Here is a 21,692-nt window from a genome sequence, read left to right on the forward strand (position 1 = left end):
AGGTGAGTGGGAAGATATGTAAAAAAACAGAAAAGAAGAAAAAGAGAACAAAATCATTCTTTCTTGTCCCTCATCTCTGGAGTGTCTGGATACTCATGTGGGAAAATTTCTCTTCAGCTCTCATCATGTCACGTTAAGGGTGAAGACTGGGACTGGGGAGAGGACTGGCACACTTGCATACTATGAGGTTATAAGAAATCTCTGACTCAGAAAACACATCGAATGATCCCTTTTTGTTTCCTTTCCCTAAGATACTCTATGTCCTGATAGAACTCATTTCTTTATTTATTGGTTAACCATGATCTTATAAACTTGGTCAGTGGGGAGATACAAATGGGAAAAATCAGCAGTCATTGGAGAGGCATTTTTGAAAACAAGTGAGAAATCTTTACTATCCAGATAGTGTGTATGTTGGACATTAACAATCATCATGTGGTTATAATTTAGTAAACTAAAATCGGAAGCAATTAAAAGTAAAATATTGACCCATACATTTTTATTGTTCATGCGTTATGTGCTTCTGTGGTCCTTGTAAGACTTAACAGTGCTGTGATAATGAATACAATCATAGAAATGGTTCCGTTAAATGCTTTAATCACTTTCCATCTTGACTATCGCAATTAACTCCTTTATTGTCTTCCTAAATTCTTACTCTCTGAGCATCAGGGGGTCCGAAATGTTGCAGAAAAGAATAGTGCTATTTCTAGTTCTAGGGCATGGAATCACAACATTCTTTTGCTTGTATCTGATTATTAATTCAGTGACAGAACTTAAACTTCAAGTTATCTCATTATATGACTTAAAGAAGCAACTCCTTTGCAGGAAAATTAGGGGGAAAACTCAAGAGACAGAGAGTAGAAGAATCATAGCATCAAAGAATGGAAAGAACAAATATTAAAAAAATAAGAAAAAGAAAAGAAATGAAAACTTAAAGATTGTGACAGACATACGCATGCATAGAGTTCTATACAAGAAATTAACAAAAAAGAAACTCCAGCTTGTGAAGATAGAGGGGAACATCGTCTTGTTCAGAATATTCTGTTATACCAGAACTTGAGGTTTGAAAAATAACGATTTGTAAGAGAAATGAAGATACTTAGATTAGCTATGTAAGGTATTCAAGATATGGCATTTAATATATACATGCAATGTACTTAATATATATTTCTGAAAGATTCATCAGTATTTGTGAGCTTCAGTTTAGCAAAGTCCACGCAGTTACAAAAATGTACTGGATATTCAAAGGATAATCTTTGTCTTCTGATTTTTAGGGCATAGAGAATAATTATGAACTTTGACCATTCTGGTTTTCATTTTTGATACAGCATTCAATAAGTTACATGAAATATTCAGCACTATTATAAAATAGGCTTTGTGTTAGATGATTTTATATACCAGTAGGCTAATACAAGCATTTTGAGCACACTTAAGGTAGCCCAGACTAAGCTACAGTGTTCAAATGTTAGGTGTGTTAAATACATTTTCGACTTACAATATTTTCAGTTTATTAAGGGTTTGTTAGGACATAACTCATCTTAAGTTGAGGAAAATATTTGTATAATTATAAACTCGACTTGTGAATTTTCTAATGTGTGTCTTTAATATTTGGCACTGCTTAATTCGTTTTGATTTTTTATTATGAATATCCTTCACATCCACCATTTTTTTTCATTAGGCTATATGTTTAATGAATATACATTAAACAAAAAATGAGTTTTATTTTTTTTGCTATACCTTCACACAATAACATAATTGATGTAAAACTTTTCATCTAAATTCAATATAATAATTCTAAGATGTATTGTATTTAATTATCTTACTTAATTGCTTTGTGCTTAGCACTTGCTATGTGTTTATATTTACATCCTTGTCATCTGTAGCTCTGGTTAATCTATTATTTTTTTAATTTTAGTAAATATTTAGATATAAAATGTACTCTGATTTTCTCTTTTCCATGAGGTGATATTTAAAGATAATTACTTGGAAGATAGTTAATTTGGTTTTACTATTGTGTGTGTGTGTTTGTGTGTGGCCATATATGTAGTATATAATTGAGAATTTGCATTTATGAAACAATTATTAATTGAATTTTTGTTCTCCTCCAAAAGGAATAGAGCTCATTCATAAAATATTAGGTTTTGAAAAGCTGAGTGGGAGTTTCAGGGCACTTTTGGCTGTGATAATCTCAAGGAACATTAGCTGCTTCCCATATTCTCTGTTGCCTTGTAAAGTATTCAAATTGGCCTCGTTCCATCTGAGAAAGGAAAACGACCCAATATGATGAACCCCAGCCTGGAGCTATTCATTTAATTATTAATACCTCACACATAAACTCTACTTCATTGAGGGAAAAAAAAAAAAACACAGAGAAGAAAAACATCTTATGAACTTGTAATATATGTAAAAGTGCTACCAGTAATTAATTACATTACTATGGACAGGGAGGGAAAGTCAGAAAAAAAAAAGTCTAAAATAATTATTTAGACATTTGTAGTTGGGCAGGTTTTCATTTGGCCTTCTAGATAACAGCACGATTCTTGTTCAAAACATGTTCATTGTTCTCAGCTGCATGTCAGTGACTGGCAGTAATAAAAGATGCCACACAATATGCCTTGTGTCACTATGTGCAAAATAATTTGTGGTCAAAGGAGAGTCACAAAGCATCCAGCTGGAATAAAATTACTTGGTGATGATTATATAAAGAGTCAGTTAAGGCTGTGTCTATGCAACCCAAAGAGAAATGAAGATTTTATACTTATGAAGCTTATGAGTTTGATGTGAGGAAAAAAGAAAACGCAAATTGAATTGCTTTGGATATAATTATCTTTTTAGCAATTATCTATTTTATCTGATCCATGCTTTATTACATACTGTTCCCTAACAACCTACCTTCTATTTACATATAAAAAAATGGGGGAAGCTATTTGTACTGACTTACCCAAACACTGCTTCTGATTTAAGACAGATGAGAAAAATATCTGGGAATTCACTTATGCATTATATTAATTCATTCAAAAATAAATATTGAATGGAAAATATGTGCTGGCCTTGTTCTAAGTATTAGAACATGGGATAAACAAAACTGAAAAAGTCCCTGCATATATCAAGCTTATTATTCATACTAGAATGATATGAATGGTAATGAAGGAGTCAAGGTACAGTAGGAAGAGGAAACAAAGCAAAGAAATTGGAAAGAAATGTTTTTCAATCTAGTGTTCACAAAATGTCAACACAAATTTATATATATATAACCCCCTTTATTCTTTTAAATGTTATTTATTAAAATTTCCATTTTTTGGAGGGGGTCAGAGAGCCAACATCACTGACTTAGGTCCATATAGTCACATAGTACCATGCCAAATCACTAATAGTTATTTATATGAGATAAACACCAGCTTATTCTAGGAAAATGTATCAGTTTCACTAAGGCAGCACATCATGAGATCAAGGAGGGAGAAGCATAGTTTTTCCTCTGTTGGAGGTAAGAGCAGCAGAATAAGAAGGGGAGAGTGATGGACGGTAATTCAAGTCCATTTTTGTTTTAATTAATATATTACTATCCCCCCAAAATTCTGGGGTTTTACTTAAAAAGAGATTCTATTTTTAGATAAGATTTTGGAAGATGCTGGACTAAGGGAAGGGACAAACCCTGCTTTTTTTTTTTTTTAAGATTTATTTATTTATTTGAGAGAGAGAGAGAGCATGACTGAGAGGGGCAGAGGGAAAGGGAGACAGAATCTCAACAAGACTCCATGCCAAGTGCAGGGCCTGACGTGGGGCTTGATGTCACCATCCTGAGATCACAACCTGAGCCAAAACTAAGTGTTGGGGGCTAAACTGACTATGCCATGCAGGCACCCCCAAAAGCCTTTTAATTACAAAATTTATAATATATGTCTTCTCATATTATTGATTATAGGCTAAACCATGTACATTCTGAATCTCCAAATGATTATATATATTAAAAAAATCATTTACAAAACTATTATTCAGTAAAAGATACTTTGGTAAATGCTAAACTACAGCAGGTTCAGGATTCCCTATTGATCCCATTTAATCCTTGTTTGGGATTTAAAGCAGTCTTTCAGTTGATCACTAAATATGTTAGAGAGGCTGAATCGGATCTGCTCTAAACTGCTTGTTGAGATTCTGAGACACATGATGACCCCCAGCCCCCTCTACCACTGATTAGAACCTGTGCAGACACAAGCAAGCATTCAAACATTTCTGCTCACAAAAAGCCTTCATTCATGTGAGAAGAGGGAGCTGAGCTGATAACACCCATCAACCAAATGCACAAAGAAATAAAAATATCTGAAAGAATAATCTATAAAGATAATTAAAATAGATGCTGTGGCAGAGAGTGACTGAGTTGTTACTCTAGGTTAGGTGTCACTCTTTCCGGGGGGATGATTTGAAGATGACGGTGTATCACTTACGGTCCACCCAGGGACACAAAAACTACAGCAGCTCTCTTATCAGAAGGAATTCAATAAAAGGAATTGGTTAAACAAGCACTGGTGGAATGGCAATATGAGAAAGGGAACACCGAGGTAACAGGGAATATAATTGAAGGAACAACTCCACCCTCAAGGTTAGTGGAAACAAGGGGAAAGGTGTGACACTCCAAATCTAGAAAGTTGGAAGAGGAACCAAGGGGGTTGACGCTTCACTGAGGAGGCAGCACTGTGTAGCTCATGTGAGTACCACGGGTGCTTAGAGGAGGCACTCTCAGAGTTGGAACTCAGGGGATGTTGTGTGGCTGCTGCTGGTGCCTCCAAAGGGAAAGTTTTAGTTTTCTCTTCCTTTGTAACAGACTACCACAAACTTTGTGGCTTAAAACACTCATTTTTCATATCACAGTCCTATAAGTCAGAAGTCTGGGCAGGCTCAGCTGCATTTTCTGCTTGATATCCCGTAAGGCTGAAATCAAAATATTGTCCAGAACACTCTATCTGGAGGCCCTGAGAAAGAATTCCTTCCAAGCTCATTCAAGTCGCTGGTACAATCCAGTTCTTGTAGCTGTAGGTCTGAGATCTCTGTTTTCTCACTGGCTGTCAAATATGGAGTGCTATTAACTTTAGATGCTTCCTGAATCCTGTGTTCCCCATCACTGTGCCTCTCAATCTTCAAGTCAGAAATGGTATGTCAAATCCTTCTTATTCCTTGAATCTCTCTGACTTCTTTTGCCACCAGTCAGAGAAAAATCTCTGTTTTTGAGGGATCCTGTGATTAGACAAGGCCCACTCAGACAATCTCCCCTAACACAACCACAGGAGTGTCAGAAACTTGTGAATGAGGGGGCAGAGAATCCTGGGGACTGTATTAGTTTTCAAGGCCTGTATAACAAGTACCGAAAACTGGTGTTTAAAACAAGATAAATTTATTCTTTCACAGTTCTAGAGCTAGAAGTCCAAATTCGAGGTATTGGCAAGTTTGATTCCTTCTGGAAAGCTCAGAGGGACAGTCTGTTCTATCGCTTTCTTTTATTTTCTGGTGTTGCTGGAAATCCTTGGTGTTACTTGGCTTGTGGCTGCATAACTTCAATCTCTGCTTCTGTTGTCAAATGGCTGTCTTCCCTCTGTCTGTCTGTGTCTTTATGTGGTAGCCTCCCCTCTGTGTGTGTCTATCTCTGGATCTTTTCTCCTCTTCTTATTAAAGTACCAGTCAGGTTGGATTAGGGTCCCAACCTAATCCAGTATGACCTCATTTCAATTTGCATCTTGAATATATCTGCAAAGACCCTATTTCCAAATAAGACTACGTTACACGGGTATCAGGGGTTAGGACTTCAATATATCATTTTGCTGATCACTCAACACACAACAGAGACCATCCTTAGAAATTCTGGGAAGAGGAAAGAGGCTAAATCTAAGTGTGGGAAAAGAAGTTGGAAATTGGAGGTGAAACAAAACAAAATTGCTGCTGGAACAATTTTCCCACTAAGTTTAAGTACCATCTTGAAGCAATAGCTAATAAGAATAGGAAACCAACAGTACGAGAGGAATATCTTCTTCTCCAGCATGCCAGTATTCATGTATCACTTGCTATTGTCAAAAACATAATAAAGATCCACTGGCAAAAAAAGAAATGTAGTTTACAGTTGCCCAAGTCCAACATTACATATAAGATATAGAAGGATTATTTTGGAGGGAAGAATCAATAGCTTAATAACTGATACAAAGTGGAAGAGCACCTTGTATTAGGGTTCTTCATAAGGTATATTTATATTATATTATGTATAATATAGGAATTGGTTCCTATAATAACAATTGGAGCCTGCAGTTATGGAGGCCACAAAGTCTCACAGTCTGCCATCTCCAAGTTGGAGAACCAGGAAAGTCAGTGATGTAATTCAGTCTGAATCTGAAGACATGAAAACCAGGGGTGTACCACCTAGTCTGAAATCAAAGACCCAAGAACCAAGAGCTCCAATGTCTGAGGGCAGGAAAAGATGGGTGTTCTAGCTCAAGAAGAGAGAAAAACTTTACCTTTCCATTGCCATTTTGTTCCATTTGGGCCCTCAGTGGATTGGATGATGCCTGCTCACATTGGTGAAAATGTATGTCTTTACTCTACTAAATCAAGTGCTAATCACTTCCAGAAATATACACTCAGAAATAAGCTATCTGAGTACCCCCTAACCAAGTCAAGTTGATACATAAAATTAAACATCACCTATCTCAAGCCAAAGAAAGAGGTGATTTAGGGGCGCCTGGGTGGCTCAGTTGGTTAAGCAACTGCCTTCGGCTCAGGTCATGATCCTGGGGTCCCGGGATCGAGTCCCGCATCGGGCTCCCTGCTCAGCTGGGGGTCTGCTTCTCCCTCTGACCCTCTTCCCTCTCGTGCTCTCTGTCTCTCACTCTCTCTCTCAAATAAATAAATAAAATCTTTAAAAAAAAATTAAAAAAAAAAGAAAGAGGTGATTTAAAGGCCCAATATGAACATACTTTGGCATGTTTAGGTAAAAGAAGAAGTGTGTATAAGGAGTGACTAAGAAATAGAAAAAGAGATCATCTAGGGCTTAGTAAGTGCGGATAAAGAGTTTGCATTTTACTTTAAGTGCTATGGGAAGTATTAGGAAGACTTTCAACATGGGATTAATTATTTTATTTATTTTATTTTATTTATATTTTTATAAACTTTACAACCATATAGAGGTGAATAAAGGTGGATATTCACTATAAATATCCTATTATATTCTTAGAAATAAATTTTAATAGAAAAATAATCTATTTTTATTGACCAATAGTGAACAATCAAGAAAAAAGAGGAAGAAAGAAGACTGCTTAGAAAAACATTTCAGTAGTCCAGGCAAAGGGTGACTATACCTTTGTTTAGAGTAATCATACCATTGACTAGATAGCTTTAATTTCCCCTCAGCTTAACCTAGCTTTAGACATGCTGCTGCTGCTGCTGCTGCTGCTGCTTCTGCTGCTGCTGCTTCTTCTTCTTCTTCTTCTTCTTCTTCTTCTTCTTCTTCTTCTTCTTCTTCTTCTTCTTCTTCTAGACAGGAGAGAGGTGGAAGGAGAGGCAGAGAGAGAGGGAGAGAGAATCTTAAGCAGGCTCCAGACCCAGAATGGAGCCCCAATGCAGGGCTTGATCTCACAACCCTGAGATCATGACCTGAGCCAAAATTAAGAGTCAGTCGCTTAACCGACTGAGCCATCCAGACTCCCCTGATTGCACAAGCCTTTTTTTTTAAAGGTTTTATTTATTTATTTGAGAGAGAGAGAGAAAGCAAGAGAGAAACCACAAGCAGAGGAGAAGCAGGCTCCCTGCTTGGCAGGGAGCCTGATGCAATGCGGGGCTCGATCCCAGGACCCTGGGATCATGACCTGAGCTGAAGGCAGATGCTTAACCGACTTAGCCACCCAGGCACCACTAGACAGGCTTCTTCTTGACTATAAACTCCAATCTCCCTTTTCTTAGAATATTTACTTTTGAAAACATGCATTTGTAAATTCCTTCATGGTCTTTTTGAGATATAAATTAATTGTCCTCAATTCAGGAATATTTTTTTTCAAGAACCTGGGAGCTCTGTCTTTGAAATGTAATCAACAAAAAAGCTAGAGCTCTCCTTTTCCAGTCTCTGTGGGAGGGTTGGAACCTAACTTCTTTGATAAGCTGCAATTAGCAAACACAGATGGCCTGGTCACATTGACCAACCTCCCCACTAATGTCTTCCAGGAATTTTCCATTAGGTCATCCTAGTATTTAAAAATCCTCTGTGTTCTGGTTCAGCAGAGTTGAATGCAATCTCTCTCCTATTTCAAAACTTTTGACCCTTATTTGCAATAGTCTTTGAATAAAGTCTTTCATGTTTAACTCTTCCAGGGCAATTGTCTTCCACTTTATAAATGAAAACGTGTGATTAAACTTGGAATATTATCTGGGGTTAGAGTTGTTAATAAATTGGATATGGGAATGAATCACAGAGAGAAATAAAAGCTATAACCTAGATAGCTGAATGGCACAACTGGGTAATTGGTTGTCTATTTACCTTAATGAATAAACTTAGGGAGTAAATTTAGACAAGATAATCAGCAGTTCTACATTGCTTATTTTAATTTTGAGATATTTATTAGCCTTCCAACTGTTTATATCAGATAAACAATTGACCATATAAATCTTGATTTATGGGGAGGAGCCAGATATGGTAATAACATTCTTGAGTTACCAGCATAGAGATAATATTTGTAACCAGCATATGACATGAAGTCATTTAGGAAGAATGCTTAGATTAAGGAAAAGGTAGGGCAGAATACCTGTGGTATTTCTTTCAACCAAGAATTCTTAAATAGAAGGCACATCTTTACTATGGTCAGCAACATTTGCCTCAAGTAGATGCAGAGTTCAGAGGGATAATATAATGGTTTTAGGATACGGGAGTCTGCACTTGGTCTATATGTTCATTTATGCTGTCTTTCTTCAATGCCTGGTAAGATACCTTGCTCACAGGATGCTCACAGCAAGAAGTGAAGAGATTATAACACTTGGTTTGACCTCATGTTTTAATTCATATTTGGGATATAGAGTGTTTTAAATTTTCTTATCTAGCTCATTTTTACATTAAAATGCCTGACACCTGATCATAATTAATGGTTTTATTCTACATATTTAAATGCATTAATATTGCACCAGGTCCTTGTTTTATCAAGTAGTCTTTGAAGGGAATGAGATAGAACAGCTTCGTCTCTCCTGCCGGAGTTTGAGTTGAAAGGCAGAGGATTGAGAAAGAGGGAATCTGCAAGAAAATGGGGCTCTTTAGCCTAAACCAGCCCTAAGAGAAGTAGTGCTACAAAGTCATTAAAAAGGTAATAAACAGGGGCGCCTGGGTAGCTCAGTCATTAAGTGTCTGCCTTTGGCTCAGGTCATAATCCCGGGGCTCAGGTCATAATCCCGGGGTCCTGGGATCAAACCCTGCATCCCGCTCCCTGCTCGGTGGGAAGCCTGCTTCTCCTCCTCCCATTCCCTCTGCTTATGTCCCCTCTCTTGCTGTTTCTCTCTCTGTCAAATAAATAAATAAATAAAATCTTTTAAAAAAAAGTAATAAACAGGGCGCCTGGGTGGCTCAGATGGTTAATCGTCTGCCTTGGCTCAGGTCATGATCCCGGGGTCCTGGGATCAAGTCCCGCATCGGGCTCCCTGCTCCTTGGGAGCCTGCTTCTCCCTCTGCTTCTCTCTCTCTCTCTCTCTCTCCCTCTCTCTCTCCCTCTGTCTCTCATGAATAAATAAATAAAATCTTAGAAAAAAGAGTAATAAACAGGGAAAGTGTAGATCAGACACATGGGACACTTATCAAGAAGTCAAAGGCTTATAAGTGTCCTTGGAAAGAAAGGTGGGAGAAAAAATCAGCAGAACAAAGTCTCACTCTGAGGATATCATGCTAGTGGACCACACAGACACCAGCACTTTGCTGACCCTAGAAGAGTTGAAAGAAAAACTCTGTATTATCAGCAGGATATGCCCTCAGCCTCTGCCTCCACATCCTTCTTTGTTTTAATATTCTAAGCTCAACTGACAGCACTCACCCCCCCCATTGTCCACCTCCTCTGTTTCTGTTCATGCTCTGTTGAGTGTTTCTGAAAAAAAAAAAAAACAAAACAAAACAAAAAAACAAATGTTAGACTGGACTTCTTAGAGTAAATTTCTTCTTTACCTCTTAGTACAGTGGAAATTCTTTCTAAATTATGGTATTACCAGTAGTCCAATAGAATACCTCATCATCAGCAAGTTACTAAACTTCCAGCACACTGTGTGTATTTCATGCTTTAGTCTTGCAGAGACTTTTATATTCAGTGTATTCATCTCCAAGGATCTGGATTATCTTTCTTCATCTAATCCTTGTTATTCACTACTTCTTTCCAAATTTAACTTTGCAGGGTGTGCTATATTAGAAGTAAGAAACATGTGTTCTGGTCTCAATTTGAACAATTTCATCCTCTTTGTTCACTGCTCAGTAAAATTCTATGTTTTCCCCTTTGTTCTGAAAAACAATACTTTATGGGCTGAATTGTGTCCTTTCAAAATTTCTATGTTGAAAGTCCTAACCTCCAGTACTCTAGAATGTGGCTATATTTGGAAATGGGACCTTTAAAGAAGAAATTAATGTAAAGCAAAATCACATGAGTGGACCCTAGTCCAGTATGACTGGTGTCCTTATAAGAAGGGGAGATAAGGGGGTGCCTGGGTGGCTCAGATGGTTAAGCGTCTGCCTTCGGCTCAGGTCATGATCCCAGGGTCCTGGGATCGAGTCCCGCATCAGGATCCCTGCTCAGCGGGAAGCCTGCTTCTCCCTCTGCTTCTCTCTCTCTCTCTCTCTCTCCCCCTCTGTCTCTCATGAATAAATAAATAAAATCTTTAAAAAAAAATGAAGGGGAGATAAGGGGTGCCTGGGTGGCTCCGTTGTTTGAGCAACTAACTGCCTTTGGCTCAGGTCATGATCCTGGAGTCCCAGGATTGAGTCCCACATCAGGCTCCCCACTCAGCAGGGAGTCTGCTTCTCCCTCTAGCCCTCCCCCCCTCTCATGCTCTCTCTCTCTCCCTTTTTCCTCCCTCAGATAAATAAATAAAATTAAAAAAAAAAGAAGGGGAGATAAGGACACATACACACACAAAGGGAAGACCACGTGAAGACAGAGAAGAAGGTCATCTACAAGCTAAGAGGAGAAACCTGAGAAGGAAATTAATCCTGCTGACATTTTGATCTTGAACTTCTAGTCTCCTGAATCATGAGAAAATTAATTTCTGTTACTTAAGCCACCTAATCTGTGGCACTTTGGTATGGCAGCTCTAGAAATCTAATACACTATAATACTACTTCCAGTATGGTGTATTTGCTCAGAATGTATACTCTTAAGTCATATTGTCTTTATTCAAATCTTGGTTCTGTCATTCACTTATTATGTAATTATAGAAGAGTTACTTAATATGTAAGTCTTAAGCATTTATATTACAAATGATACAATAATTGAAATAATCCATGCAAAGTTCCTAGCCCTTGTGAGAGCTAACCAAATTTTAGCTACCATTAGTAAAAATATTTTTTTATGAAAACTAGAAGGATTATATGCCTCAAAATGGACTGAAAGAATGTAAGTTTCTAAAACGTCAGGAGTTATGCTTTTATAGTTCTATTTTCAAATTTTGCTTCTTGTGAAGTAACAAGCATTTCCAATGTGAATTGATCTAACAAACAAAGTTTCTGTCACTGAAAAGTGAACAGGAAGGAGAGCAAGGGCAAGTCACTCTTTAAATCTGTTATAAAATGTAAAAGCTTATAGAAATCTCTATGGCATAGATTAAATTTAAAAAAAGAAAAATGATAGCAGAGGCCATCTGATTGACTGCTGTGTTTCCAGTGTCCATCATTCTATTAGGTCAAAACAAATGGTAGGTCTTAAAAATCATGAATTAACCAATGTGAAGAAATTTTACAGGGGGAATGTAGGAGAGCATCATTCTAAAGATTCAGATGAAAAACATATTTCTGGAAATAATTTAGTACGTAAAATGAAAAATAATTTTTAAGAGGTGTCACATATACATAAGCATAATGGTATCACTTTATGAGCAAATTTATTCTTACACGTTGAGGCCACCAAAATATCTTTCTTGGTACAGGCAATTTGGATCCACATCAACAGACATCTTGTTCTTTCATGCCACTATACCTAATAATACTCTTCAGAGCTATGGTAAGATATTTGTCATCTGTTTATTTCAATGAAATTTCTTTGAATAGAATGACTTTGGAATGCAGAAAATAAGTATGTTTTACTCATCTTGCCTATGAATTCCTCTTGATATAGATTTATAAAAGTAATATTATAGTGTGATAGGCAGAATAATGACCATCCAAAGGTGTCTCTGCCTTAATTACTGGAACCTGTAAATATGTTAGATTCCACGGTAAAGGAGAATTAAGATTGTAGATGGAATTGTTTGCTAATTGACTGACCTTAAGGTAGGAAAATTACCTGATGTATTTGGGTCCTTAAAAGTGGAAAAGTGAATCAGAAAACAGAACCAGAGAGATAGTAGCATGAGAAGCACTTGGCCAGACATCACTAGCTTCCAAGATGGAGGAAGAAGGCCATGATATAAGGGATGTGTGTGGCCCTTAGATGCTGAAAGGGACAGTGAAACCATTGTCTCCCAGAGCCTCTAGAAAGGAATATAGCTCTATCAACACTGTGACTTTAGCCACCACCCATTTCAGACTTCTGAACTACAGAACTGTAAGATAATGAATGTGTGTGGTTTCAAGTTGCCAAATTTGTGGTAATTTTTTTTTTTTTTTATCGTAGCAATAGAAATAGTGCATTGGCTTCCACCCCACATTAAAATACTTGCATGCTTTCCTGTAGAATGCAGATTCATTTTTTAAGCTGGCACTTTTTGGTATACAGTTTGATACATTTTATATAGATTCAAAATGCCCCCAGTGTTGCCAAATTCTGTCAAATTGTTGATCTATTGAATTCATATTAAACCAGCCTGATGATGAATGATTCATAGATGTTTTAATAACTATGGTCAACTTGTTTTTTTTTTTTTTTACACAACAAACGTTTATTTATCACAGTTCTGGAGGCTAGGAAGTCCAAGATCAAGGTGCTGGCAGATGTGATATCTGGTGAGGAAACTTTTCCTGGTTTGTGGACAGCTGCCATGGTGAAAAGAGCAGAGAGAGAGGAAGCAAGCTCTCTTCTGTCTCTTCTTACAATGTATAGTCAACTTGTTTAAGAATATTGCTAAAGAGGGTGCCTGGGTGGCTCATTCAGTTAAGTGTCTGACTCTTGATTTTAGTTCAGGTCATGATCTCAGGGTTGTAAGATGGAGCCCCACATTGGGCTCCACACTGAGCATGGGGCCTGCTTAAGGTTCTCTGCCTCTCCTTAAGCCCCTCCCCCCTACTCTCTTCCTCTTTTAAAATATATATATATTTTTAACATATATATAATATATTAATATATTATATATTGATATGTAATTATTTATTTTATATATTATATATATATGTATATATATAGCTAAAGATTCTTTCTCCTGAAACTATGCTCTCCTATAGTAGTGATTGAAAAAGAGAAACAATGAGACACTAATTAAAGGAGATTAGGAAAGATTTTATTTAGCATTATTACAACAGGTAAAAGAGCTGAGCTCAATTCCAAATATAGCAGAGACACCTGGGGATTTATAATCAAGAAGCAGAGTGAGGGAGTCAGTGAGTAAAAAATTACAGAGAGGAGACATCAAGGGTTGGGGATTCTTACTAACGTGGCCTAACAGGATCGTTGCTAAAGTCAGGCCATGGACTTAGACCTTGAAGTAGGGGATGGGAAACATCAAGATATCAAGAGTGATCAGATATCAGATATCAAGAGTGATCAGATATCAAGAGTGGTGGGATGACTTAGGATTCTTGCCAACACTGGGCGCACCAAGGACAGAGATAGAAGACAAAGTTCTAGGCATGTGGAAAAGAGAGCTTAGAGTAGCCATGGCCACTAAAGTATGGCCATGGAAAGAGTCTTTGACTGTTATCATAATATTCACCACGGTAAACTTATCTGTCTTGAAAATAGATGTCATAAGAACTAAGAAAGAATTACCTCTATAACACATAGATAGGCCAGCTCCATTCATTAAAATATTATGTAAGCCATTGTTATGGATTGAAGGTCATGTGTTAAAAATCTAATCTCCAGTGTGATAACAATTGGGGGTGGGGCCTCTGCGAGGGAATCAAGACATGAAGGCAGAGCCCTCCTGAATGCAATTAGCACCCTTATCAAAAAGGGCCAGAGAGATTGCTTGCTCTGTCTTCCACCATGGGAAGTTATGACAAGAAGTCAGTATTCTGAACCCGGAAGAGGGCTCTCACCAGAACCTGACAATATAGGCACTCTGCTCTCAGACTTCCAGCCTTCAGAACCATGAAAAATAAATTTTTGTTGTTTACAAGGCACCCACTCTATGATACTTTCTCATAGCAGCTGGAACTGATTGAGATAGTCATATATGTGCATTTACATTTTATAGTAGCAGCATTAAAAATATAAACAGAAACAGATACATTATGAAGAATAATATATTTTATTTAACACATACATGCAGAATACTATAATCTCATTATGTGATCAACATTAATGAGATATCTTACGTTCTTTGTCCATTGTAAATCTTCAAAATCCAATGTGTATTTTTCAATTATAGCACATCTAAATTCAGACAAGTCATATTTAATGTATTCTATAATCACAAATGGCTGTTGGTTACCATATGAGATAGCAAGGTTATAGTGTTGTCATACAAAAGTAAAGGATTTGTTATCTCATTCTCTCTTTATAGTTTTCAAATATACTGAGCGAGGTAGTTCCTTTCAAAAAATCTAGAGAGAAGTAATTTGAGAGTTAAGAGCTTAATGTAGAACCAGACCCTCTGGGTTCAGGAGTCTGTTCCATTTCTTACTGGTTGTGTGATCTTGTGCAAGTTATTATTTCTGATTGTGTTACTATATTTTTAAAATGGGAATAATAATAATATTAGGATTTCATAGCATTGTTATGAAGATAATTAGCGGTCTGTCACTAAGGGAGTGCTGCATATGTTAACCTTTTTTCATTTTTGAGCAACATCTAATAGATCTGGACAATTTACTAGTGAGCATATATAAATTTTTTTGTTTTGTTTTGCTTTTTAAAGAAATGAACATTTCAAATCTCTCCAGTTTTAGGCAACCAGAGCTATCTTCTCCACCACAATTGGTGTTGAATGTGTCCTTTCTCAAACTTTCCCACCCAATGTGCCAAAAGTCATATTTGATTTGACCGCAATCTTTTTTTCTGTGCACAAAGTACCAACTCCAACTTAGTCACTGATATCCTAGTATAAACATTGATTTTTATTTTTCTCTTTCAAATGTATTTTCTATAACTTGATCAATTCTTATTGTTCTTTCTGATAGCCTGACAAAAAACATTAATTTTGTATCTTCTATATACCAGATGCTATGCCTGACCCTAGGCATGGAGCTGTGAACCAGAAATGCACAGGTTGAGTGTACAAAAACTTGAGACTTTGTTTAACCTATAGAGTACTAAAGAGGCAATTTCGATGTGTTCTGTGAAACGCTCTTATGAGCAAAATTTAAGTGGCTATCTTTATCCATTTGGGCTGTTATAAGGAAATACTACAGACTGGGGGGCTTATAAACAACGAAAATTTATTTCTCATAATTCTAGAGGCTGAGACTTCCAAGATCAAGAAATCAATAGACTTGGTATCTGGAGAATGTCTGCCTTGCCTCCTGGTTTATAGATGGCAGTCTTCTTACTGTGTTCTCACATGGAGGAAGGGTCAAGGGGCTATTTGGGGGTCTCTATGGGCACTAATCCTACTCCTGAGAGTCTGCCCTCATTGACATATCCACTTCCCAAAGACCCTACCTCCATATACCTATGTTGGGTTTTTAGTTTCAACACATGAATTTTGGAGGACACAAACGGTCTATAGCAGAGGCTAAGGGAGCCAACAGAAGGGCCACCTAATCACTTAGACAAAGCAACAACAATAACAACAACAACAAACACCAAAAAAACCCTTTTACTTCTTTTCCCTGACCCACTTTGAATTCTTTTAAAACAAGGAACATACAGCAAGAAGTCCTTTCCGCAAACAACCTCTCCCAACATTTATATCACCTCTATATTTCCTAGTTTTATCAGAGAACCATAAACAAATTCAGAGCATTCAACCCTTCCTAATTTATACTGATTTTTGGATATCCCAGTTATTTCAAATATATTAAGTATGTCTACTTATAATGGTACTTCTTTATAACTTAAAAACTGTATTGATTCACTCAAAATAATGTATGAGGTATCTACTGTATATCCTAGATTGTGGGTAGCTAGGACACTCAGTGAGTTCCAGTGGCTATTATAAATGCTGAACATAGCATCTCTTTCAATACACAAGGTAGCTGTAGGTCTTTTCTCTCTCAGGAAAGGGATCACAATTGCCATGAACAAGAAGAAGTTCAAGAAAGTTGACCTCTGTTGTAGGGGTGCATATCTTCTTCATGCCTAGAAGCCTGGGAAGCTTCATTTCAATCTGTAGAAAAGCAAGTGGATGCTTTCTTAGTCTCAGTATAACACAATATTTTTTACTGTGGTATCAGCAGGTACTATTTTGATATGGAAAAGGCAGAAGAAATGGAGAGAGAAAAGGCCTATTTTAGGAGAAAGATTCTGAACGGATGGGTGTTTTATGTGTGTATGAAAATAAGAATCACTGATAGTGGCAAAATGGTTTCATGAATGAGCCTATTTAATTACCTCCCTGTAATTATTCTCTTTTCCCTGAAAATGTATAGTCCCCTCTCAGTCTGACACTGGGACTGGCCATGTGTTTTTCTTTGTTTAAAGGGGTATCAGCATACATGATAGCAATTTACAAATATATGTGTGTTTTTGCATTCCCTTTTGTAAAATTTGACCTGCACACTCTTGCTTCTCACCACAGCTACTAGGACATGGCTGGCCTAGCATATTGCAGGTTTAGACACATGCAGCTTAACTGACTTTCCTCAGTTTTTCCAGCCAAAGCCATCTTAGATAACCTGACAGTCAGTTTACTGCCAAACTCATAAAAGTACACTGAAAGAACATGGAAAAACAGTGGACAGCAGATTTCATGGAACTTGAGATGGTATGCTAACCTCTCCCATTCATGCTCTGGAGTGGTCTCAGATGAATAACCTACATGTAGTTAAGGATGAGCAAGGAAATATATTCCTTTTTTTTTTTTTTTTTGAGACTGATCAAGGCTTTTAGGCAGAATCTCTACATTAGTTATAATAAAGGATGATTCCTTTTCTTGATCACTATTTCCATCTGTTCCTCTGAGTCCATTTTATACTCTGAAAGACAAAATTCAAATTCAAAGGTTACTTTGAAACTGTAAAAGATGGGCAGAATTAGCTGGGTAGAGCTAGCTTTCTCAAAAGAGATCCACACATAAGCAGGTTCTGCAGCAAAGAACGAATAGTGCAATTCTACTCTTACTGGGCTTATTGTTTTCAGATCCTTGTTATTATTGGTGTAAGATACTTGTTTGGAACACCTGCCATTGAGTATATCTCACAGCTATACCCAGATATGTTGTCTGAGGCTGACATTGCGAACAAGAGCTGCATGGGAATTTGCAGGGTTAAAGCTTGACCGTGAGCTTTTTGTGGACAAGGGAATAATTATTTTCCCTTGTCCATAATAAAGCTGTGTGTGAATCCTGGTATGCCATTTCTAACCTCCTCACTTCAATGAAGAAGAAGAGCACCAGCCTGAAAAGCAGAAGAGGGCATCTATTTAGTATATATAAATAATTATAAGGTGAAAAGAAGTCTTCACTCTCTAAAAGGAAGATGACATATGGCTAATGGATGCCATCATAGCATGTGCAAATGTCAAGATATCACTCTAGAACTCTGGTCTATTTTCCCCACCTTTTGCATTTGTCATTTTCTTTAGAGATTTATAGTCTCTGAATTTCAGATTCTGGAAGTGTAGTGGCTATAACCATGAATAAAATATACTCGTGTACAAGTTATTAATCTCATGCTATTCTGGCACTTGTGTGGGGTCTAGCTGAATTTAGATGATAGCATATTCATTCTGTACTGCCTCTACTTAAAACCCTTTCTCACAACTTTTTAAAATAAGCTTTGAATACCTGCTCTGGAATTTTAGTAAGTCGATTCCTTTTCTCGGGGATCTGAAAGATTGCAATGGGTAATGAAAAATGTTCACTCTTGGGGAAAAAAAAATACCCTTTCTATTTAAAATGTTTAGAAACTAGTGTTCATCTGAGATGGGGACAAGGATTAGGATCAAATGTAGCAAAATGCAGTAGTACGTATTAAGTCAATTTTACTATACAGCAGATGGGGAGATATGAATTCTAAATTATTTTAGGTGCAGAGCTTAAAACATAACATACTCATAGTTTTCAAGTGAGATAAAATTTTAATAATATTTCTTTATAAATATGCTAGAATCAAAGTGATTTAGATTCTGGTACTATCATAAAGATGAATTTTCAATTCATTTTTGGGTATTGTCAGTTACGAACTGCATATCTGAATTTCTCCATTCCAAGAGCTTTTCAGTATGCAAAGATAAATATACAATTATAATACTATAAGATAAATATGGAATTATATGCAAATTTCTTGCATATTTTGAAAATATATATTCTTTAATAGAGTTTAAAAATGTGACACAAAGTTATCTTCCTAAAATGCTGTGTCCTCATAATTTTTTTTTATTTAAATATTCTAAGTTTTTGGTAACTAAAAGCAGTAGCATCTTTAAAAAATAGAATCTATGGAAATGCACGAGTTCTTGAAAATGTGGGTGCATGTTATTTCTCTTTTTAAAAGTAAAATGTATTTACCAACGAGTTAACAGGTAATTTTACTTCTATGGCTATTTTTAAGATTTTATTTTATTTATTTGAGAGAGAGAGAGAGAGCACGAGAGGGGAGGGGTAGAGGGAAAAAGAGAAGCAGACTGCCGCTGAGGAAGGAGGAGCCTAACGCAGGCTGGATCCCAGGGCCCTGGGATCATGACCTGAGCTGAAGGCAGACCTTAACCTACTGAGGCACCCAGATATCCTTGTATTTTTTTTAACTGGAATTGGTCTTATGCTGGCTGAATATTTATTTTCATCCTTCTTGAACAAGCTTCTGAACCAATTTTCAATCAGCCTTTGGAATACTCCTGCTTCATTTACTAAGAACACTGACATTGCCAGATCCAGGTGTTTTCCATTCTATTGTTGCTTTTGTCTAGAAGGTAAGAAAATTCAGAAATGCTTTTATGGGAAAACATCTATATTGTGGACTTAAAAAAGAAATGACGACATCCTCACCTGCCACTAAATACTTCAAAACCTTTTGTTCTATTGTCTCCTATTTTCAAAGTCATCTCTCTATATTCTACTTTATGAAACCACGTGCTTTCTTTACCAGCACTTAGGCTCCCCGCAGCAGGGGCAGAGGTGAAAACGAGAAGCCCAGAAGGGACTTGATCCTTTCTGTCCACTTCATTTTCCCATAGCATCCTTCCAGCAGGGCTTCTTCAACTCAGCAGGGCATCTGTTAGAAAAATAGTGGTTAATTTCAGTTTGTAGGTTTTCCCCATACTTCTAGAACACACCCTATCAAAAGCTTCTTGAAGCTAACAGCCAACCAGCTCCTCTTCCTCAGAGGTCTGGCTGTGTCCAGAGCTCCAATGGCTCAAGTTCAAGCACCTGAGGCTGGAGCACCAGCTGGGCAAGAATCCTCCTCCTTGGAGAGGTCTGAATCCCTGTTTTGCAGGGTTCTTCTTCCAAGCTTTAATAATCCACACCTCTCCCATTTCTTTCCCTCTGTCCGGTTTCCTGCAATTACTACCCTTGTATTACCATAGTGTACCCCTTTTTTGCCTTTTCAGCTCTCTGATACCTAATTAACGATTCTTTAGTTTAAATTTTCAGTTTGTATAACTGGGATGGATTCTGTCTTCTGACCTTATTGGAAGGTGCAGAAACAAGAAACACTAATCTGTTTTTCAACCTTAACTTTAAAATTAAGACCTTAATCTTAAGAGTTATATTTATCCGGTTTCTAAAGCATTATTGTAAACACACCCATATTGTGAGTATTGAGAGAGTACCACCTCAAAATAAATGAAAAAACAGATATCAAAATATAATGAACTTGGGGCGCCTGGGTGGCTCAGTCGTTAAGCGTCTGCCTTCGGCTCAGGTCATGATCCCAGGGTCCTGGGATCAAGCCCCGCATCAGGCTCCCTGCTCGGCGGGAAGCCTGCTTCTCCCTCTCCCGCTCCTGCTCCCCCTGCTTGTGTTCCCTCTCTCGCTGTGTCTCTCTCTGTCAAATAAATAAATAAAATCTTTAAAAAATATATATAATGAACTGTTCCTGTACACTAGGCCCTATGTTCTAGATGTTCCCTTCATTCGTATATATTATCAAACTCAACGGAAAAAAAAGATTACCCACAGATTAGAGATAAGATTATTTTAAAACTTTGAATTCCTTCTAATCACAGGAATTCATAATTTAGATAAAAATATGTGCTTAACCTTTGACACAAGTAGAAATTCAATAATATTAGCAATAATTGCAAAAGTATTGCTAGCTACCATGTATTGAATATTTATTTCTTTGTAAGCATTCTATTAACTGCTTTCTATTCCTTATTTCATTTAATCTTCAAAAAACACTTAAGAGAATAACAAACTTATTGTTACCACCATTTTCAAAGATTGTGTAGATATATCAAATAATTTACAGAAGATTACACACTAATTGACTGAGACAATATAGGAATCCAGGTTTTGTTTTCCGTTTTTTGTTTTTTTTTTACTGCAAAATCTGTGGTTTTGAAAATCATCTTTCAATTTACTTTCAAATTATATGGTTAAGGAGAAATGGATTTTTACTTAGCTTTTAAAAACCTTTTGGGTTCCGAGCGATGCTGAGCACTTTCTCATGTGTCTGTTGGCCATTTGGATGTCTCCTTTGGAAAAATGTCTGTTCGTGTCTTCTGCCCATTTCTTTGGGCTTCCTGTATAATCTGTTGTCAGTAGCTACGTTCATTTCAGTAAATTGTCCAGTGTCTATGGCAGAAGGGTCCAGTATTAGTCCTGTTGCTCTTAATTTGGACCTGCCTTAGGGTTTCTCTTTCACCTGAACTCAAAGCCTACTCTTCATTTTCTAAAGCTGATATTCATGCAACTATTCTAAAGAACCCTACATTTAATTATGCCCCTGCGTTCACAGAAGTTAGCAGCTGCGAAGAATATCTACAGTCTGCTGTGTGATCTAACCAAAAAAGGAACTGGGGATGTCCACTCGTATTTTGGGTCCAAGGGTCCTAGTAGTCCATTTGCTAAAACTAAGTCTTATTACCATTCCTGCACTTAGGTGAGAAATGTGAGGTTTGGTGCTTGTATAATTCTTGAGATGATTAATGGTGTAAAAATCAATGAAATTGAGAGTGCCTAAGGTAGGTTTTATAATTTTGCTTAGCATAGGTTTGTATATCAATTAAACATATTATATCAATTAGCATCAGTTAAATACCTGTAGGTACAGAGTATTGTAAGGGATCAGAATA

This window comes from Zalophus californianus, chromosome 2 (assembly GCF_009762305.2).
Source record: "Zalophus californianus isolate mZalCal1 chromosome 2, mZalCal1.pri.v2, whole genome shotgun sequence".
In the NCBI taxonomy this organism is placed as follows: domain Eukaryota; kingdom Metazoa; phylum Chordata; class Mammalia; order Carnivora; family Otariidae; genus Zalophus; species Zalophus californianus.